The sequence below is a fragment of the Calliphora vicina genome, chromosome 4 (assembly GCF_958450345.1).
Source record: "Calliphora vicina chromosome 4, idCalVici1.1, whole genome shotgun sequence".
Lineage (NCBI taxonomy): Eukaryota > Metazoa > Arthropoda > Insecta > Diptera > Calliphoridae > Calliphora > Calliphora vicina.
In genome coordinates, this window is record NC_088783.1 from 38,939,072 (window position 1) to 38,963,774 (window position 24,703).

Below are 24,703 nucleotides of genomic sequence, written 5' to 3' on the forward strand. Positions count from 1 at the left end.
ATAGAGAAACATAGAGCGGAAACTAGAAAAAACTCTAACAAAAAAATTTTTCAAAATAATTACACACATATGTGTTGTTTTGCACATAGTTTTTTTTTAATAAATAGTGAGAATCACCACTTAGGTTTCTGACAACTGAGTTAGGTCTTTGACAGGAGAGTTTTCGCTCTATGTCTAATATGGTTTTTAATTAGTATTTTAATTCTAGACATCGAGCTTAATTGAAATTTATTGCTAATTTCGAAAAATTTTAATTTAATTTTGAAATTCTAATTTTTGCATAAAAATAATCTCCACTGTTTTTTTTTATTAAAAAGATGTATGTTTTTTAAATTTTTTATATAATTTACTGAGTTTTCAAAGTTCGAAAAAGCAAATTAAAAAAAAAAAATTGTTAATGATTTTGAATTTAATATTTTTATCGATGTTGGAAAATTCGAACTTAATTTTGAATTTTAAATATTTACGCCTTTTTATTATAAAAATATGAGAATTGGTTTATTGATTTATTATACAGTTTCCCGAGTTTTCGAGTTCGAAATTTTTATTTTTTTTTCAATTCTAGTTATATGCTCATTTCGAGTATGATATTTTTAAGCGAAGTTCGAGAATTCGAATATAATTTGGAAATTCCAATTTGTACACCAAATTATCTCTAACGCATTGGATCTTAACTGTTAAAAATAATTAAAATTCGTTCATATCCTGCTTCACTAATCGATTATTAAAATTTATTTTAGTATTTTAATACTCTTGCAAGTTTAAACAGGAAATGTCGATATAACAAGATTGTTATCTCAAAATTAATATATTTTTTTTGGGGAATCATTAAAATCAGGAAATTTTTTGTTATTTAGATTTATCACTAAATTAACAATATAACATCAACATGAAAAAAAACATTAAATGCTGTCAACTTGTAATAAAGCAACTACCAAACTTTTATATAGCAACTGCAACAAAAATCACCTCAGCTCAAACTCCTTTAGTTACTGCAAACATATTCCCGTACATACTTACGTACGTTAAAATGTTTTGTAGTTTGTAAAAGTAACAAATAAAGTTTTACATAACTGCACACACATTTATTCAGACATACAACAGATCGTACATGTATAGCGGAGAAAAAGTTTTCAAAAGTTTTTCCTCAACTACTACTGCTGCTCATAACGGTGCAAATGAGAAAAAAAAACTAAAATCAAATAAATATTGAGGGAAGTATGACAAGGCGAAATGCTTAGAAATTTTTTTTTCGCAAAATTAATTTTGTAACGATTTTAGTTATTCCATTAAAAAATCAAATATTTGTCCTCGAGTTTTTTTACGCATTTCATGAAGATCATTGAATAACATACACTTATGCAAAAAACATTTCCACTCGTGGCGCGGTTTGGTAAAACCAAAGATCACTGATGTTAAATTACATGAAAGAATAATTGATAATGGGTCTCATTACTAAAGATGATTTTGTTGAAAATGCGTTGAACGATCCATGCGTCCAGAAGGTTTCATGTTTAAAATTGTCCATGTTTGTACTAAGTAAATTTGAACGGATCAAAGCTGTTTAACTTCCTATACTAGATTTTTGTCATCATGAACATCAAAATGACGGAAAATTATCTGTGTTTAATTTTGAAACATTGCGTAAATTTTTTGGACATCTCTTGGGCGTATAAAATCTTGTTTTCGACAATTCCTACTTGGGTATGGATCCCATTTCTAAAACAAACTAAGAAAAAGTACGATACGAACATATGCTCCAAGGCAAAACTAGTTACTTGCGAATTTTATTTTTTTATTGTACTTTCCTTAACTGTTTGTTGCTAGCATTTTAGGAGCAACTAACAAGCAAACAATTGTATGCAATGAATATTAAATATGCAACAAATCACACAGTGGGATTCAAAGTAGATTCAAAGGTTCGAAAGTATTAATTGTTAATTAAAATTTTCAAATCTAATAAAATTAAATGTTATCTAACCATTCTCTTAAAGAATTGAATACGAATTAATTCTAAGGCTTAATTTCTTAGTAGTTCAAACATATAGAATTCATTCCTTTGAGTATTCAATATTTATGGAATTAATTCTTTATTGAACCATTCAAGATTTCTTTAATTCAAACCCATTAAAAAAGGGTTTGTTAAATCTTATTAAATGATTAAATTGTTCTTCAATTCTAATCTATTACAAACAGACTTTAGAAAATTAGTTTCAATTATTTTCATAAATGATTAATAACCAAAAAACAAGACGAAAAAATATTTTAATTTAATTTTGATTTGATTTGTATTAAAAACAAGTTAGGGAGCTATATTCGGCTGTGCCAAATCTTATATACCCTTCAGCAAATTATACATACTTCAAAATAAAAATTTTAAATATTTTTAGGTAAACAAAATTTATTTTTTTTCCAAAGTTGTTTTTTAATTTTTTGTAAAAAAAATTTTTTTGTATTGTATTTTTAAATTTTTTAATTTTAAAATATTTTTTTTTGGTTTTTTCAATTTTTTTTAATATTTAGCGAAAAAAACTTGGTGATAAATAAAAAAAATTCGGGTTAAAAAATAAGAATTCCGGAGATATTGATGTATGAATCGTGTATGTAAGTTATTTGGGGGCTTCGTAAAGTTGATTTCAACAGACAGACAGACGGACATGGCTTAATCGACTCCACTATCTATAAGGATCCAGAATATATATACTTTATAGGGTCGGAAAATTATATTGTGGAAATTACAAACTTCTGTCTGTTTTTCTGTCTGTTGAAATCAAGTTTCTGAAGACCCCAGATATCTTCGAGATCCAAATCTTCAATAATTCTGTCAGACGTGCTTTCGAGAAGTTTCCTATTTAAAATCAGCAAAATTGGTCCACAAATTGCTGAGATATGAGGAAAAAACCTATATCTGGATTACTAAGTCATTAATATAGACAATATGGATATCTAGTGATAGACCTTTTGCAACGGCGTATATAAGACCATAGTAAGTTGGACCTACAATGGGTCGAAATCGGAAAACATATTTTTTAACCCGATTTTTTTTTTCACCAAACAAATTTTTAAATTTAAAAAAAAACATTTTAAAATTATTTGAAATTATTGATAAGATAGAAATTGCCGATTCTGCCCCACAGTGCTTCAGGTACACTCAAACTCTTAACAATATCGTATTCAACGGGAGTTAAACAGACAGACAAGCTTGCTTGCTAACTTGTATCGAATCGAATATATTGAGCTGTGCTTTTTTTTTTGCTTAAACAAGTTACATGGTGTTTTGTTTTTAGTTGGCATCATTGATCTTTTTGGAAGCATAAATGATTAGGCATCTCTGCAACAAACAGATTTAACTACACACTCACTCACTCTCTCACTTACAGTAATAGTAACAATAACAAAAACTCCAACAACATCATCATAATAATCATTGTATTGGACATCAAGCAACCAACATTATTAGCAGTAGTTAAAAGTAGCCAACCATAATAAATGTTGCTTGTTGCCATTGCTGCTGCTTGATTTGCTGTTATTGCTGTTGTTTTCATCATACACCGTATTTATTTTTTTATTAATATTATAAACGTTTTTTAGTTGTTGGAGTTTTATTTTTACAAGGAAAAAATACAAAACTCCTGGCTAAACTGGCGGCCTTAACAATCAGCGTTTTAGTAAAACATTACCCCCTACTTAAATGGACTGACTTGACTCTACTGTGTTTGTCGTAGACTGGGAAGACCAGCCAGCCAGCTAGTCAGCAGTGGCATGTAAAAACTATATTTTAATCTTGGTTATTTGATCTTACTTATTTATACGAGTGTATTTAATGTTGCATGTAGTTGTTTTGTTGCACATTAACTTATTATCAACTCTTGTAATTGCATAGAGGCTTAAAAGTTTAAGACCTTTTGAAAAAATTATAAACAATTATTTTTTGAAGATTTGTCTACATCTTTTGTTTTAGTGTTGGATTTTTTTCTTATTTGTGAGAGTTTGTCGAATTGAATAATTACCAGAAAATATCAAAAATACTTTCACTTTTTTAAGGAAGAAAGAATAGGAAAATTTAGCTAATGAAATATTAGGTGTGTTCGCGTACTTTCCAGTAAAAAATATCCAGTAACTTTATTTTAGAGAGTAAAAATAAATTACTCTCAAACTGAAAAGTAACAAAAAAAAGTACGCGAACAACAATTTGTAAAAATAATTTGTATTTTATTATAAATTAATTTAAAATGTTTGTTTTGGGCTATTTTACTTCTTTTCTTTGCAAAACTTATAAATTGTATTAATTTTCAACTTTTTAGTTTTGTTTGCATTTGCAACCATATGTTTTAAACGTTTTTTATGTTGATATTTTTTACTGGACAAAAAATGTCCAGTAAAAAATATCATGTTCTCTATCTACGAACTGTCACTTTTAACACTCTCTTGCTCTCTCGTTACAAGTTTTTAAAAGTAAACGAACGGAATCCCGTAACTTCCAGTGATAATTTGTACAAATTATTACAAATTATCAAGTACGCGAACACAACTATTGTGACAAAGAGAGTTGTTGTCCTTTCACTTTTAGGAATACAGTTTTTTTGAATTGGATTTCAATTTGTAATGGCTAATAATCATGCTTTGCAAACAATTGATTGACTGTCATGAGGAAACGGTAACGATGATTTGGATTATTTTGGAAAATTTAATGCGAGTGAGGCAAAAATTCCCTACCACTCTACTTTCTAAACATTCGACCAAATGTTGTCGTGATCTAATATTTTATGTCTGGCCGCATATTCTGGGCGTTTTTCGGTCAGTTGAGTTGGGTACAGGTTACCTGTGATGTTTTTTGGCTGACTTGGGCGATGTTTGTCTCTCGCACGTTGAAACCGATGGAACACGTTCACCATAAGCTTCGGTGAACAATCGATGTGTTTCAGCGTCACTTTTTTCAAATTAAAGAAGTAAAGCAAAACTTCCCGCATATGACGCTTTGTTGTTTATTGCTTATATATCAGCCATTTGTGGGTCAATTGTCTCTATTTTGAATAGTTGAAAATATTGATGTATCAATAACGTATGAAAGTTGATTTAAACAGACAGACGGACATATAGACATATGTAGCTATATCGACTCCGGTATCTATAAAAATAGCAATGTAAAAAGGATCCAATATAAGCAAAAAATGCGAATATCTCGTAAACTATAAGAGAGAAAATATATAACTATAAAGAGGTTTTTTATAGATATCTAGTAGACTTAGCTTAGCGGTTACTGTAACTGATTTAAAACTTTAAGCAAGACTTTAATAAACAAATAACTTAAACCAAGATTTTTTTATTTTTGTTTTTTTTTTTGCAGACAGAATGTTTCAGATATTTTGCCAACCAATTGCGACTTTTGTATCACATCACTTTTGTATCAGTTGAGGTCGTTTGTGGCCTGCCGCTTTTTAAAAAAAACATAATTCATCCCTAATGTGTGATTTTTCTAATAACTACTCTCAAAACAATAATAAATAGCTCTACTAGCCATTAAATCTATTCACAAATGTGTATAATAAATAACATTTTCAATAGAGCTTGATAGATTTTTTTCATATACCACGAACCAACAAACAAACAAAACATTTTTAATCATCACCTCCCACAGAAACGTTCTAAAACGTGCGTTAAATTTAAAATCACGAAAAACGTGATTTCAAATAATTAGATACAAATATCGTATCAACCAACCATTGAATAAATGAATCAATATAAAATGAATGCGACTAGAGAGACACATTCACACACAAATCCACCAAGTGTAATAAAACCAAAAAGATAAATAATTAAATAAATCAAAATAAGAAGCGGTAGCTATACACAACACCAGCAACAATATTTAGCGTGATTCTTTTACTATTCATTATGTCTGTCTTAGGAACAATTTAACGTTTAATTCATAATTGAGAGGCGTAATATTCAACGGAGTAGAAGAAGTGTAAATGACAGGATATTAATTTAATTAAACACAGACATCAACAAAAAAAAAATAACAGCAACAGCTAAATATAACTGAACGGCGAAATGACTACACTAAAACCTCAATTTACATGAAATGAAATCAGGGTTATTTCAGATTTCAAATACAAAATTTCTCTGCACTATTTCATTTCCCGGGAAATCGGGATTCATTGTGAAATTTCCATCTTCAAAAAAATTCTTCAATTTTAGAATGTAATTGGATACAGATAAAAAATCCAATAAAAATTTAATATAAAGAGATAAACTGACTCGATTTTTAATTTTGGTTATATACAAACCTGTCACCATTTGTCATTTGTATCGGAATGGCTTCAATTTCCATTAGATTTTGTTCTACTTTCATTAGATTCCAATTAATTCAGTTAAATCGTAAAAAATAAATATTTAATTTTTTTAATTTTGAATTGGCAATGTTTTGCTTATTAAATCAAACATTAAATAAAGATGTTAATTAAAACTTGATGAAAACCCAATAATATTAAACAAAATTCAATACCACGGAGGTTTTATTACAAAAATTTTAGTTTTACTCTTTGTAAAATACTAAAATAATTCAACTTTCGATAGGGATAGAATTCAGTGACAGCCGTGAACATTCACGAGTTTTTGGAATATTTTGAATAATGAATTTGTTATTGGTCTATTTGGGTTAAATCAGTTTTCTTGTATGAATCTTCTACATTAGTTTTGGAGCTTTAATCATCATTTAAAGAAAGTCAAATTCAAAAAACATCACATAAAACTAAGGAAAATAATTCCCCGGAATTCTCGCACAATTTCCTGGGTTTTCGGGATGGAAAATTTTGCGGAATTTTTTACTTTACTTCTTTAATTTGAAAACAAGTGCCGCGGAAATTCCTCACCAAAGCTTATGTGGTTGTGTTCCATTGGTTCAGAAGTGGTAATTTTGATACGGAAGACAAAGATCGCCCAGGCAAGCCAAAAAAGTTTAAAGACCAAGAATTGTAGGCATTACCCCGTGAAGATTGTTGTCAAACTCAACAAGAGCTTGTAAAATCATTGGGAGGGAAATTGGATACCATACGAATTGAAGGCGAGATACCTTGAAAGACGATTTTGTTTGTCCGAAATTATGTTTGAACGCTATAAAAGGAAATCATTTTTGCACCATAAAAATGGTTTCATTACGATAATCCAAAGCGTAAGAGATCGTAAGTAAAGCCGGGCCAACCAGACGAATAGACACCAAAGCCTAATATCCATGGCGCTGAGGTAATGCTCTGTATTTGGTGGGAAAATGGTCGGAAAGGTCCTATCTATCTATGGTCTGCTGAAATCTAACCAGACCATCACAGGGAACCTGTACCGAACGCAACTGATTCGGAAGCGTGCATTGGCCGAAAACGCTCAGACAAGAAACCAAAATATTCCGTCATGACAACACTCGGCCACATATTGCAATACCTGTGTTACCAGACCTAACTCCCTCCGAATACTATGTGTTTCGATTGATACAGATCGCTCTCTCTGGGATGCGTTTCACTTTGAAACGGAGTATCCTAAATTGGCTGGATTCGTGCTAAAAGCTTAAAATTAAAAAATCCCGTATTTTTAAGTCATACACCAATAATATACTGATATTTCCAAAACAGTTCTATGAATAGGCATAATAATGATTTCACTTGAGCAAAAGCTTTATTTTTAAGAATTTTTTTAAAGTTTTGAACTTTAAACCAACATAACGAAACATTCAACACAAGTGGTACGAGGACACGGAGATATTATGAGCAACTGTGTTGCTGATGATTTGGCGAAAAAGGGTACCAGTAACCGCCAACTCACTGGTGCGGAATTGAAATTCTCCTCTCCTCTCTTTTTCGGACCTACTCCTCTCTCCTGTCATCACTTCTCGGCTGCCTGGAAATCAAACCTAACATTTGCTCGCTATGAGAAAAAGGATTAACACGAACAGTTTTAGCATGTTTAACAACTAAAAAATGACGTTCGTGACACAAGGAAAAATATTTAAAAATATTTTTAGTAAAATTCTAAAAAAAATTTGATTTTCCTCAGTACCGGTGAATCTTTCAGTGGAAATGCCCATATATGAAATGAAAAATTCGGGAAATCAGATGGAATATAGAATGGATGACACTTGAAAGATGTGTATTTTTCTCTTCAATATACAGAATGTATTTATAAACAGTTGATAATTTATTATAATATTCTTAAAAATTTGATCTAACACTTTTTATATCCTGTACAACAAGGAGTTGGTGTACAATTGTTTCCTTATGTTTATGTGTTTATTATGAATTAATTTAATATGCATATGAATGAACGAAAGAACGAGTGAAGGCATGAATGACTTGTGACTCTGCAGAGTATGTTTGATATCAAACATACACAAATACACGCACGTACAACAAATACAAACATGCAAATATACAAACAAACACACAGATTGTTTGATGCCAGAGTACGAGGCGACGGCGACGGCGACGAACGACATTTGATATAAAGTGGTGATGTGATATTTTATAAAATACTTATATTTTATTTTTTTTGACAATATACAATCAACACTTGACATTTGATAATGATGATTATCATATGTCGATATATGTATGTAGCTGATGATGTCTGTAATGACAACACACCATGAAATTGACTGATTATGATGAACATGATGTATGTGAGACTGTGCGTGGCAATTTCGTTGCCATTTATTTATTTTTCCTTCTGCATAAAATTTATTAATTTTTGTTTTTTTTTATTGATTTAAATGATCTTTTAATATTATAACACGAATGAGTTAATAAATTATAAAGGTACGTGTGATTTTTATGTGAAAATAAATACATAATAAATTAATTTATTAGATTAGTGAAGAGGTTATTTCGAAAGCGTGATTTTCGTGTTTAATAACAATTAGTAAATTTTAGTGGTTTTGGTTTAATATACAAAATTTATGATGTGTAATATAATACAATTGGTTGTAAATCTTAGTTAACAAAAGTTACATTTTAGTTGTAATTATTTTTTGAGGTGGTAACGATTTAATTTCAAAAACAAGTAAGAGTGCTATAGTGCAGAATCTTAAATACTATAAGTTAAATATTGAAAAGAATTTTTGTTGAAAAAAATTTGTTGAAAAAAATTTTGATGAACAAATTTTTTTTTTTTTGGAAAATAGTATAAAAATCAAGACGATTTTTAATAGCAGGACTATACGCGATATATTAAAAAATTAATTCTTAATTCAATTTTCCAAATCAAATGAGATTTTATGTCTAGCAAGGAAATGTTTCATTCAAGAATTTATTATGAATTAATTCATAGGCTTACTTCAAACGCCTTGAGAATTCATTCTTTTAGAGAATTAAATCCATTACAAAATATGTAGCTTTAAAAAATGTAGTGCTTAAAGGCCTGAAAACAATTTGAACATTTTTTTATGAAAATCTCAATCATTTCATAGAAAATTTTAAATTTGTCTGCAATTCAAATCTATTACAAATTTGCTTTAGATAATCTTTTTCAATTCATTTTGTAAATAATTAAAAACTAATTAAACGAAGAAAAACTATTTTCATTCAATAAAACAAAAATTAAATCATTCAATGGTTGAACAATAAATTAATTCTATTCAAATGTAAGGCATATTACGTTTTTTCCGAAATGCCCAGAATTCAAATCTCATATAGTCAAAAAGCTTTTTAAAAAAATAAAATTGGATACTAGAAAATGATAAAAATATATTTTATCCCTCAGTAACACATTTTAAAACCGCAGAGACGACAGATATGTGACTCATATCATTCAAAATTTAAACGTTACAATCATAGAGAATTATACATAGAGACGAGATACTCCGATTTGTCAAACAAAAATACAACAAAACTAATGTCTGATACAACAACAAAATACATTGACTAGCATGTATTTTGTTGTTGCAAGAGATAGGTTTTTGACAACAGACTTAGGTTTTTGACAATTACGTCTCGTCTCTATGTTACCCTATGGCTACAATCATAGAGCGGAAAATCTAATGTCAAAGACCTAACTCAGTTGTCAAAAACCTAAGTGGTGAGAATGTATTAGTAAAAAAAACTATGTGAAAACAAAAACAATACTTATTTTGAGTATTTTTTTTTATTTTATAATTCTTATTTTTATTTTTAATTATTATTTTTTTAATAGCTTAATGCATAGAGAAATACACATAGAGTGGAAACTAGAAAAAATACTAAACAAATTAATTACTCAAAATCATCACACATACGAGGATTGTTATTGTTTTCTCATAGTGTTTTTTACTAATACATTCTCAACACTTAGGTTTTTGACAACTGAGTTAGGTCTTTGACAGGAGAGTTTCCGACCTATATGAATTTATATATGGCTTAATGTGTTAGCTACAATACTGAGCAAATTCCAAATGATATTAAGAATGTCTACTATAAATTGGGAATCCTCCCAACTAAATAGAGAATTCAAAGTAGAAATTGAGAAAACTCCAAATGAAATTAAGATTTTCAATATGAAATTCAGAAAAATCCAAATGAAATTGAGAATTTCTATCTGAGTTTGGGAACATAGAGAAATATACATAGAGCGGAAACTCTCCTGTCAAAGACCTAACTCAGTTTTCAAAGACCTAAGGGGTGAGTAAATTAAAGTATGTGAAGACAAAAACAACATTCGTATGTGTGGTTATTTTGATTAATATTTTTGTTTAAGTTTTTTTATAGTTTCCGCTCAATGTCTATTTCTCTATGTTTGGGCATATCAATTTGAAATTGGGAATTTCAATGTAAAATTGAGAAAACTCCAATTGAAATTGAGAATTTCTATATGAAATTGAGAAAAATCCAATTGAATTGAGAAAATTTGTCTGAAATTCAATTTTTTCAATTTCATTTGGAATTTTATTGTTTAAGGTTAAAATATTGTCTCAAACAATTTATATATTTTTGCTCTCTAGAGAAGTAGTCATGTTTTATTAATAATTGTCTATGACAAAATTTTTAAAAATTTAAAAACCCACTATTAATTAAAACAGTTGGACTTTAATGTGAAATTTCTTAATTTAAATTTAAACAGTAATAGATTTTATTAATCATTATTAGAAAAATTAACCCACATTAATATTATCTACAATGTAATCGAGCATTGACATTTTCTTTATTTTTGCTTAAATACATTAAGACAAATTAATCACTTTTTCACACTAACAATCACACACTTCATACATATTCTATCTGCTAAAAACGCTGCAACGATACCATCAATTATAACACCACTTTAGCAGTGATTAGATGACAACATAGAGAAACAGACAGACATGCAGACGGACGGAGGTACCGAAGGAGACACAGACTGTTAAGGCTGTTAAGCAGTCAGCCAGTTAGACATGACATGTTTTATTACCACTTTTATTTTACTGCCTCAACTTCATAAACCAAAAGAAAAAAATAAATATAAAGCAAACGAAAAAAAAACTGTGTTTTTCTTGTAGTCTCAGGAGACTTTTAAGTCATGTTTAGACACAATTTCAATTAATAATATTCCATGGTTAATAATTTAATTGATAATTTACATAATAATCATGATGAAAGGAAATGTAATGACAGATAGACATACCATCAATCCTACCAAACAACACTGCATACATGAAAAAGATTCAAAATATATGTACTCCATGCTTTTAAGAGGAATACATACATAAATATGTACATATATTTTCCGTAAACCTGATGATTACCAACACCATAAACGTTGTCATCATCATCCTCCTCATCACTGCCACCACTATAAAAAGTAATTCATCATCAAAAAGAAATAAGTGAAAAAATTACGTTTTTATGTAAAAATTTACGTAGGGATACATAGAGTTGCGTTTTCGCAATTTTTAGTTTCCCAGCCAAACCGCAAACTAAAAGTATAATAAGGCTGGCAATGACAAGCGATGCATTTCAATGAGCCCTGATGTTTGAAACGACTACGACTACGCTGATGATGTACTCTGATGATGTACTTGCTGTACAAGGAAACCCAAAATCGCAATAATAATGATGTGTGTATGGTGATGATGACAAAGATGTGGCTGATGATGAGAATGACGATGGTTGTAATATCCCAGTGGTGACGCTAAATATTATATTATAATGTTGTGATTGTATTCAACTCTTTAACCCATTCCATTGAGACCTCAGACACTCACATATACTTTTTGTATCATACAATTGTCAGGGGATTTAAGGAATGTAATCTTTGATAGCAGTCAGAAACGATTGGTAGTTTCAGATTATATAGTAATTACACTCTACACCACCATAATTAGTCATTTCGTTTGAAAAAGTTCATATTTTTTTACCCTTCAAATTCGTGAGAAGGGTATATATAAGTTTGTCATTCCGTTTGTAATTTCTACATTTTTCATTTCCGACGCTATAAAGTATATATATTCTGGATCCTTAGATTCGATTAAGCCATGTCCGTCTGTCTGTTGAAATCAGCTTTCCGAAGCCCCCAAATAACTTACATACACGATTCATACATCAATATCTCCGGTCCATCCGTCCACAAATGGCTGAGATATAAGGAAAAAACCAGGATAACGTCGATTTTTGACCTATATCTGGATTAAAGTCATTATCAGCTCTCTTACTTGTTATACCCTTCACCTTGGTGAGAAGGGTATATATAAGTTTGTCATTCCGTTTGTAATTTTCACAATATAATTTTCCGACCCTATAAAGTATATATATTTTGGATCTTTATAGATTAAGCCATGTCCGTCTGTCTGTTGAAATCAATTTTCTGAAGACCCCAGATATCTTCGGGATCCAAATCTTCAATAATTCTGTCAGACATGCTTTCGAGAAGTTTCCTATTTAAAATCAGCAAAATCGTTCCACAAATGGCTGAGATATGAGGAAAAAACCAGGACATCCTCGATTTTTGACCTATTTTTGCCCTATATCTGGATTACTAAGTCATTAATATAGACAGTATGGATATCTTATGATAGATATTTCAAAGACCTTTACAACGACGTATATAAGACCATAGTTGGACCTACAATGGGTCAAAATCGGAAAAAAAAATTTAGAAAACAAATTTTTTTTTAAAATTAAAAAAAAAAATTTGAAAATAAAAAATTCAAAAAAAAATTTCAAATAAAAATTTTTGTTTACCTAAAAATATTTAAAATTTATATTTTGAAGTATAATTTGGTGAAGGGTATATAAGATTCGGCACAGCCGAATATAGCTCTCTTACTTGTTTTTTTTTTTATTTGTGAACCCACAAAGTATAGTTATTGTGGATCAATTTTTCGACATTTTCTTAATTAAAATTTATTTGAATTGGTATTTTAAAGTTAACTGGAGTGGATTAGCGTCAACAATCCTTAAATTATTTAACAATTCATTCTTTTAAAACGTAAATATTACATGCGCAACAACATTTAATGCTAAATATCTTTTACCTGTGTTAATATGACAAGACGCGGGAATCGCAAAACTAAAACAAAGCAAAAGCAAACCGTACAGAAAGGCAAACTATACGCTTGAATAACTTGCACTAGAAAATGCACCACCAAAAACCTGAACTGCACAAATGTCGGGCATCTTAAAAATGCACAGACAACAACGACCACGACCAGATATAAATACAAATTTTGTAATTTGTGTAAATTTATTGTATGAGGCATATAATTATCATGGTGTCATCACTGAAGCGCATTATTCAAATGACAAAGAGGCCACCCTAAACAGGGAATGTTGATGCATTTCATTCTTTTGGAAACATAACGGTTGACGATGAGGCATTTGACCAGTGCGGCGAATATGTGCACGTGGTGAGTTTTAGTTTATAATGATTCATAATTAGGGAGAGCGAGTAAGAAACTTAAAGATATAAATATGTTTTTGGGATGAACATACATAATTTGAAAAATATTTTGATTTCAATAAAAAACCAAGTAAGAAGCTATATTAAGCTGTGCCGAATCTTATATACCCTTCATCAAATTGTACTTTAAAATAAAAATTTTAAATATTTTTAGGGAAACAAAATTTAATTTTTTTTCCAGTTTTTTTTTCAAATTTTTTTTTAATTTGTAAAAAAAGAATTTTTTAGTTTTTATAATTTATTTTTTAATATATAGTGAACAAAAATTTGTTTGTGAAAAAAAATCGGGTTAAAAAATATTTCTTCCGATTTTGACCCATTGTAGGTCCAACTTACTATGGTCTTATATACGTCGTTGCACAGGTCTTTGAAATATCTACCATTAGATATCCATATTGTCTATGGACAGATATGGGTCAAAAATATGTCAAAACATACATTCAATGTACATATTTCGTTGTATGTATCAGTCATATGATATGTTTGTACGTCTCTATGGATAGATCTGTTTGTCTGATTTTTGAGAAATTTTAAAAAGAATTTTTGACAGATCTGTAATTTTATGTGATATATTTATCAGTGATATATTTCATATAGAGCTTGAATGCATTTTAATTATGAGTAATTTTTGCTTAAAAATGTTTAAATAATGTTCTCTAATCATCTTTCAAATACAATAATTTTCAAAAAAAATATAATATCATCCAAACACTTAATTTTACGTTGAACTGACAGTTAATGATGTCATCATTGACTATACAGGCTGATTATCCTTTGAAAAAAAAATCAACTCTTTATTTCAATAAACATTTATTTTTTTGTTAACAATTTGACATAAAAAAAACTCTCACACACAAAATTTTACTATTATTACAGATAAGACAACCTGTGACATCAAATAATGTTAAAATGTCACTACCCTTCTTCTGCTTTCCCTTATTCTTGCTCCTCTCTCCCTTTATCACTGGTTATCAACAAAATATAAACAAGTAAATGTCTGTCTCTGAATGATGCGTAATGAGAATGAGAACATTCTAATCATTTCTATTCATTCATGATGTTGTTCTGACGATGAGTATATGAAAGTACAACAAATACGTGAATGATGAGCAGACTGACAGAAAGACAGAAATTCATTGATGCGACTGTTTTAGCTTATGTTGCTGCTGATTATGATAATCATGATGTTTAACACTGATGGTACTTGTGATTTTAACATTTCATTTAATGCTAATAATGATAATAATGATGTTACTGATGATGATGTTGGTGATGTGTAGCATTTAATGAGGCATATAGTGTTTGTAATATTTTTTCATTACATAAAATGTATGATTTGGTTTTGTACAGGGAGACACATATTTTGGTAGACAAATAAATTTAAATATATGTATGTTAAAAAATGTAGTTAAAATCTCTAATTTAAAAATGATTGAATCGCTATATCTGTCAAAAATTATAAGTGTGCTGAGCAAATATGAAAATATGTGAGAGATTTTGACAGTTTGTATTCTGTGTACTAACTTTGGGTTTGTTTACATAACTTTGGATATTTGCCACTGACAATACACAGAAATATCTTTTTCAGATATTTCTTCAACCAAAAGGAAATTGACACAGAACTAGTCTAGTCCAGGGATCGGTTCCAGTTCTAACACTTTATATAAAAGGGATCTCAACATATCGATATCTTAGAAAGGGGAAAGTGGCACCATTTAAAAACTCTTCGTCAGATCCCTTAAAAACTTTAATCGAAATAGTTGGTTTTAGATATTACAAAGTTTAAGCATAATATGCCAAGATTTCATCATATTCTGTCCAGTTATGTCTTTTTCCACATGCCTCGGAATTAGTCAGTTTAAATTTTAAACTTTCTAAACTGTTTTTTTTTTAACATTAAAACAATTGACACAAACTTCAACTCAAACTCTCTCGTCAAAGACCTAACTCAGTTGTGATTACTTTCAGTATTTTTTTTGTTTCTGGTTTCCGCTCTCTGTATATTTCTCAATGGACAAACTTCCAGCAAAAAATAGCTGTACGTCTTATTATCAACTACACTGTCTGAATATTTTTTTCCCATCAGTGTGAAAAAAGTGGCTGACTGAATGAATTAAAATAATTCATAATAAATGATGAATGTTTAAGGTTAATTAAGCTAATTTCTAACAGCTACAATTTCCTTTTTCTTTTTCCATTTTTCCATTCCATTTGTTAATATCAAATATGTAAAAAGGAATTTCACCCTATAATTGTTAGTATTTAAGCAACATTTAACCCTTTCTAACGCCTCAAATGCGTTCATAATAACTTCCAAATGAAATAAAACAAAACAATAAGTAGAGCTATTAAAAATGCACCTCCCACTCTTACCTTTTTGCAGTGTTTCCCAAACTAAACTTTTATGTAACTCGACGTATTTTTTGGTCTAGATGAGCAGATTTTGTAAAAAAGCACACCAATGGCTCACTGTAGCTGGTGGATGTGTTTCATTGGTTTTAACGTACGAGAGATGGTTTGTGCGGTTCAGAAGTGGTGATTTTGACATGGAAGACAAAGATCGACCAGGCCAGCCAAAACAGCTTGAAGACCATGAATTGGAGATATGAAGATTGTTGTCTAACTCAACAAGATCTTTCAAAATCATTGGGATCTACCAAGGCGAATTTATATACAAGGTGGTGTCGGTGGCGAATTCAGGAAAATACGAGCGAATTCATGCATTTTTTATATATGGAGTTTGACATTCAAAACAATGAGAGAGCGGTTTTCAATGTCAAACTCCATTTATACAAAATTAATGAATTCACTCGTATTTCCCTGAATTCGCCACCGACACCACCTTGTATATAAATTCGCCTTGGGGAGCTACTTAAGTAGCAATTTCATCCAAAAACATGGGAAATTGGGTATAATACGAATGAGATACCTTGAAAGACGATTTTGTATGTCTGAAATGCTGGTTCAATCATTACTTGTGACGAAAAACGAATCCATTACTATAATCCGAAACGTAAGAGATCGCATGTGTAGCCTGTCCAACCACCCGAATCCTAACCAAAGTCAAATATCCATGGCGCTAAGGTAATGCTCTGTATTTGGTGGGACCGAAAGAGTCCTATCTTTTAAGAGCTTCTGAAATCTGGAAAGACCATGAGAGTGAACCGGTGCCGAACTCAACTGATTCGTTTGAAGTGAGCGTTAGCCGAAAAACGACCTGAATATACGACCAGACATGAAACTGTAATATTCCATCATGACAACACTCGGTCACATGTTAAAAAGTATTTTGAAAGAAGTGGTTGGGAAGTTTTGTCTCACCCGCCTTATAATCCAGACCCGCCAGCCCCGAACGACTACTTCGGAACAGAGTATCCGATATTGGCTTGATTCGTTTTTGGCCTCAAATGATAAGCAGTTATTTTGGCTCGGAATCCATTTGTTGCCATATAGATGGAAAAAGTTGACAATACTTTGATTAAAGTTATATTGTACAAATGTTTCAAAATAAAAGCTAAACATTTAAAAAAAATTATTACGATACCTTAAACGGACAATTTTGTATGAGCTTTCAAATCCAAAAAAAAAAATTGTAGAGTGATACTTGCAATATTGTGTATTTCGAAAGATTATTATTTGCACCAAACACTAAACTGCGCTAATATGATTAATGGTTTTAGAAAAATATTTGATACAATATCAAACAGAAAAAATACTATTTTTTAAACATTTTGTTTCGAATCAATTCCAAATTGAATTCAAATTTAAAATTTTTAGTTGAGAAATTTTAAGTTTGAAATTGTGTTTATTGGGTGGCAATCACAATACTCAATATCAGTTTGTATTCATTGTTAAACACTTGTATTTACAAATGTTGGGGTTCACTAATAATCTACTAACCTTTCGTGTATTGTATGAGTTTTTTGTTGTTGTTGTAGATGTCTTACATGTACTGTGTGTATTCACAACTTTACCTTACCTCAATCTCTCTTTGATTGTGTATGACGGGTATATGCCCAGCAGTTCAGCATTGACTACTAAATAAGTCAATGTATCCCTTTTGAACAGTAATTTTCTAACTTAAATTTATATATTTTTGGTTTATTTGACACGTATGTGCTCTTTGTAATGCAGAGAGATGACAATTGTTTACTTTATACATCCCAGGTAATCTAGTGTGAAGTCAACTGTCATTTTAGTGACGCTAAGTAATCTAGAGTGTAGTTACTTTAATATTTTTACTGCTATATAGATAATAGTTATTTTAAACAACAGAAGTAATCTGTTGTAATCCAGATTTTAGTCTTTGTAATCTATATAGGGTCAGAACACGAACATGTTAAAATAATTGTTTACATAGCAAATTCTTTAACCAGTGGCTACCAGAAATAATAGGAAATATCATTAGTCAAGGGACAGTTATCCAGAACTACCGGGTAAGTTTGTATTTTTTGCGTGTGTTCGAGTAAGTACGACAATGTTAAAAAAACCTTGTAAGTTTAATTACATTTTATGGTTTGTTTTTATATTTTTTTATGGGTTTTGATTTCTTTGGGGTTTGATTTAATAGCATGTTGTCAGTACAATTCAATTAGGATTATTTTCGGTTTCTGGTGCACACGGATATAATTTGAATACGATCAATATTTTATGGGGGGGCGTAATTGGTCGATTATTAAAATGGGGGGAAGAAATTGTTAGTGACACAATAAATAATGTGCGCTATAAGAATGTAACATATAAGAATTAACAAAGAACATTTTTTAGGTAATTACATACAAAAGGGGAATACTGATATTTAAAGGTATAAAATATTAGATGAGGTTATAAAATAGTAATTTCAAAACTGAGATTTTTCGGTTTTTCCAAAGAACAAGATAACTATTTGTGTATGTCAAACTCCATATCAAGGCGAATTTAAATACGGTGACTTCAGCTAAACAGCTGATTTCAGTGGCATAATATGGCATATTATTCGTCGCTTACGCGAAACCCCATATTTAAAAAATAAACGAATTCGCTTGATTTTTTCGTGCAGCTTTTTATGAATTGTAGCAAATCGAATTTATGTCAAAAAGCAGTGTGAAATAAAATTTGTTACTTTTATATACATATATTAACAAATGTTAACATAAACAAAGTTTGACAGAAGACCTACATTAAACAACGGCGAATTAAAAATTAACTGATTTTATGCACTCACCTTGTTAATACGCCATGGGTGAGTGCATAAAATCAGCTAATTCTTAATTCGCCGTGGTTTAATGTATGTCTTCTATCAAACTTTGTTTATGTTAACATTGGTTATTATAAATAACAATAACAATATGTATTTTAATTCACTTTGATTTTGACATTTCTTCTACATTAAACACAAACAAAATACCTGTTATTTTTACATTACTGCAGCGACTTTCCAAGGCGAATTTATACCATGTGGCGATTTCAGGCAAATACGAGCGAAGTCATTAATTTTTTATATATTGTCCCTTTAATAAAACAATAATGTATAATTTTTTTGTCATTTAGAAATAATTGAGTTTAAAATTTTTGTGTTAATAGACATCTAGAATAAAAGTAATATTTCAAATGATCTTTTGACCCACTTTGTGGAAGTAGAATTTCACCAAATGTTGACCACATATAGAATCAGTTATGCAGATTCTTATTATGCAATAAGAATAGTGTATATACACTATTGTTTTATTGAGGAATATGAACTAGCTCGTATTTGCCTGAATTCGCTGCCAACACCTGGTATACATTTGCCTTGCCTTGCTCCATATATAAAAATGAGTCCTCCGAACTTTTTTGAATTCGCTTCATTGTATAATTTCGCCTTACCACAGACATTCCAATTTCGTTTCAACTCTTTTCCTATGACATTTTTCTTAATCTTTCAACTAAAATTCAAAGCATATTCACACAAAACCATTTATCATACTTAAAACATAAACTGAACTGAGAAAAAAGTAACGAAACGCCTACATAATTATTTTGTTAAAATGAAAGAAAAGGAAGTGAAAAGAAACAAAAGACCAATTGAAATACAAAAAAAAAAACAAGCAACCAACAACATAAACAATGTTCATGCACAATTTGTAAATTATCAAGTGTCAAATTTCACACTCCTGTCTTTAATAAACATTTTCAACCAAAAAAAATAAAAACACTAAAACCACAAAAACCTCAATAATGTTTGTTGCAAACAAAAACTACTATAAACTATTCATGATAACAAAAACGAAGGAAAAAAATCCAATCCAATCCAATAAAAAAAACCCAACTCTTAAGAGCTTGAGTACCACATCGTAAAGTGACAAAAGAACCAATGGTTCAGTGGGTTTTTTCACCAGTATTTTTTTTATTATTATTTTAAACAATACGTAAAAAAAAGTATATAAAGCAAAAAATAAACCAGTCAAACTCTAAAAATAACATGAGTTATATTTTAAACATGACTTGTAGTCAGTCGTTGACGTTGTCGACGTCGTCATCGCCATATCTACAATAAGGTATTTTATTATGTTGTAAACGAATTTGGATGGATGTTGTTAGAAGGAACGAACGAACGAATTTACGTATGAACCCAACATATAACGAACTACATTCACATTTATTGTCGTGATCATAAATAATTTGTCACGCAATACAACAACACTGTGCCAAAGTTAAGCACTTACAACAAAAGCTAAAAACCAAAACAAAACTTAAAAAGAGAAATCATGCGTGTGATATTTTCAATTCCACACAAAATAAAGACTCACATACAACACTCTTTTCCACCCAAAAAAAAAAAAACAGGAACTGTCATGCTTCATAAAATACAATAATTTTTTAAAAAACTGACAAATTTATTATAAATATTGACAATTGAATAAAATAAAAAATATGTTTGTATCATTAACAAAAAAAAACTAAAAAATATTTTATCTTAAGATAAAAATAACACGAAATTTTTGACATCGTACTTTGTTTTAAAAGTGTTGCCATATCTTCAATGTTAATTAACTTATTATAATACAAAATTTTGTTATTTTTTTTTTGTCTTAAGATTTGTCAAATTGTTGACATTTATATCGGACGATAACTAATTGAGCATTTTTAAAATATATTATTTATTTTTTTGAACTGTCAAAACGGAAAAACTTAAAAGAAATATCACGCATAAGCATAAATTTTAAAAAAATCTTTATCGTTTCATCTTACTCGCAGAAGAAGAATCAACTCAAGTTATAGAAAAAAAAGAGCTCACATTTTTTGTATATTTTCGATGGTTGTAGTAAAAAGTAATTTCTTTTAAAGACATAAAATCAAGTGATTCAATCAGAGAAAAATCTGTAATACTTCTATTTCATATACAAAAACCTATTAATCTCTCATAGAAAATTTAATTTTCTGAAACTTTTCAAAGAAATTAGAAAATTACACTGAGCTATATTCCCTCACACTTATTTATGTAAATTCAATGTATGCTGTTCTATTTTTTCACATGATACTCGATTTTTTTAAAATATTAATACTAAATTATATAGTCCTCTTTTTGTATAATTCTTTATAAGATGATTTCTGCAGTACCTTACAGGCAGTTATTTTGGAAATACAGGAATATACGGATCATTTTGGGAAGAAATGTTTTATCTCTATATGTTTTCCGACTCTCTCAACCCATGAACAATTTTATTTTCCTCCCTGAAGGAGAAACTTTTGGCTGATACAGCTGTCTCTGTATATTTCCTTAAATTGTTGCTACTCTTGTTTTCGTAGTAAATATTTATTTCGCAGAGAGTACTCTCTAATTATTATTGATGTAAATTGTCTTCAGATTTTTTCAATTCCTTTGTTATTGAGGGCCCTTCAATTGTTGTTGTTGCTGCAAAAAAAACTTCCGGCTCATACCACTGTCTCTGAGTTCAAAGTTTTTGGCAGAATGAGACGCGGTAGATCCCATTGTCGTGGCAACTAACTCCAATTGTTGTTACTCTTGTTACTGTAGTAAAAACTTTGGGATCAATTTCCCTCTGAGTTGACAATCGTTGGGAGAGTGAGACTCGGATTGTTCCAGAGCGTAAATGCAATTATCACTCTCTAATTGGTGTAGCTTAGAGTGCCCTTCAATTATTTCTGTTGTAACAAGACTACAGTCATCTAAAATTCTACGCTGTTGAAAAAACGTTCTGGTCATTCCAGATGGTAGTAAGACAATTGGAGGAAGTACTTATGAGGATCATAAGTCGCCAAAAGTTCTTTCCTGACAATTGGAAGAAGATGGACAATTGGAAGGAAGATTGTCTTTAGGGCCAGAAGAGACTCCTACAAAGATCAAATTGCTCAACATCACAACTCTTACACACATAAAGAAAAACATAAAATTTGAGATCTTTTTCAATCTCTGGTAATTTTAAAATTCGGTTTCAATTTTGAGGAATTGAATAACTAAAGTTGGGAGACAGGTTCAGTTGCATGATTCAGGATCTCCAGGGCTGTTAATCTAATCTTAATGTGTAGGAAATATATCTGTCCGTAACGGTGGTTACAATTAATGAACACAGTCTGATGTGTGGACCGTATTTGGACATCATTACCTAAAGGCCTCTAGGATTGTTGAAATTCGCATATGAAGAATATTACAAACTTGGAAGTGGAAGGAGAGTTTAATATGTTCTAGCTAACAACTGGTGGATATTTGCTTTCGTATCTAAAAATAGCAAAATTCAGGACAAATTATTTGGACAACTCTTGTTTGATACATTCAAAATCTCGCATTGTTTTCATATACATAGATATCGAATCTAATAAATTATGTAGTTGCTGTGAAAACGAGAACGATGAGGTACTGTTCTTCCATTTTCAGACAAAGAATGACCCTATTTGGACATAATTACCTAAGGACCTGTAGGATTGTTAGAAATCGCATATGAAGAATATTAAAAACTTGGAAGTGGAATTACAGATTATTGATTTTGGGTCAAGAAGTCCTATTTGAGGATAACTAGATTAATTTGACCAACTCTTGATCCTGTACATTTGAAATCTCTCTTTGTCTAAGAGATATCTCAGTAGTGGTGTCTGTAATTAAACGACAGTCATGATATTTCAATCCAAGATTATCGGCTCTAGCTTTATTTGAATCATTATTATTGAATGACCTCTCAGATTTCTTGAATAAGCATAGGGAACGTATTCGGTATAGGGCAGGATCTACGTTAGAGGGTAAGATAACAATTTGCTTACTATATTCCGAATATATAGATACACAAGGCCAACTGCAGGAATGAAATGCTTTCGGAAATTGATAAAACCAGATAACCAAATTACCGCATTCGACAAAAACTGATCGAGTAAAACTGATCGTAATTTTCTTATTCGAAATTATGGAAGATATAGATCAAGAAATTGTAATTTCGATATAGTGATCTTTTTTTTTTGATACGAATGCGGTAATTTGGCACCTGAACTCTTATCGTCTGGAAAAGATATAATCCTACTGCCTGATAGATGGGTGATGGTGATGTATCAAAAGATTTCTGGTGGGTTTGTGGAAATGAGAGAGAGGAGTAGATCATAAAACAAACATCACAACTCCATAGTTTTTAGACAATGAAGGTTTTTTGCTTCTAACATTATCACTAATCATCATAGCCACCGGGAGTTATCGAAATCATATATTGAAAGTATTAGAAACATAATTAGAAATTCTGGAAGGTTTTATGGTGGAGCAGAGATTGACATGTTCAAATACTTTTCCGATATAACTCCCAGCTCCTCTATGTCGAAATAAACTTCTTCCTTTACCCAATACAAATTCTGTATGAATTTATTTGTATTGTGTGCTCGCAAGAATGAATATAAAAACAAACATTTGTGTTGAGTTGAAAAATTGTCAATCGTTTGCAGTTTGTCTTCATGACAAAATGATTAATGGCATCAAATGAAAATTGTGTTGTACGGACAATGTTTATGGAATCAAGAAGGATCGATAGATATACGAGTACATACACACAACAACAACAAAAATATATATAGCATGCTATATTTGTCGGTACGAACATACATACGTTAGATAGATTTTTAAATTATGCCAACAAAAACAAACCAACTACATAAAAACTTTTTACATTTTGTGTAGTACGAGTGTGTGTGCAAATATTTTTCTCCACCATTTGACAGTATTGCCATAACAATTTTTCCTCGTGCCTGTTATTGATAGGCTTAACAACATTTAAGTGTCAATGGTTTGACAGCTACAAAAAATTGAAACGAAAACAAAACAAAATATGGAGCTGTACAGAGAAAAACTTTAATGCTTCCAAGCACAGCCATCGCTCGCACATACCAATACCAGAAACTAAAGTCGTCAGACACATTATTTTGACCATCATTTGGTTTTTCACAGGGTATTAAAAATAAAGTTAGTTTGAAGAGTCTCGGTATGTTTGCAATTGCTGTTTTTCTTTTTTTGGAGTATTTGTTTTTGCCTAGAGTTGAGTGAAATCTGTGTTGTATTTATTCAACCATAAATTGCTGGGCTTCCTATATCTCTCCACTCGTTCGTTAAGCTTGACATACATACATACATATATACGCACTCACTTACATACCGATGTACATGAAATGTTATTCCTTTTTTTACAGTTACATTTTACCTTTTCTGAAATAGTTTTAGATTAGAGTTTTAGGTTGCATCAAACTTCACACATTCAGAGTATTCGTCGTCTTCGTTTTGCGTTTATTTTGAATTTCTTCTGTCATTACATTACATTTGCAGTGCGTTGAATTTGAAGTGTAATGGTATTTGCAATTTAGCTCA

General features: G+C 30.2%; 1 protein-coding gene across 1 annotated transcript in view; it reads right to left on the minus strand.

Annotated features, from left to right (window-relative positions):
* Window positions 1-24,703, minus strand: part of Hers (Histone gene-specific Epigenetic Repressor in late S phase) — a 384,252-nt gene that overhangs the window by 8,757 nt on the left and 350,792 nt on the right. The window lies entirely within an intron of this gene.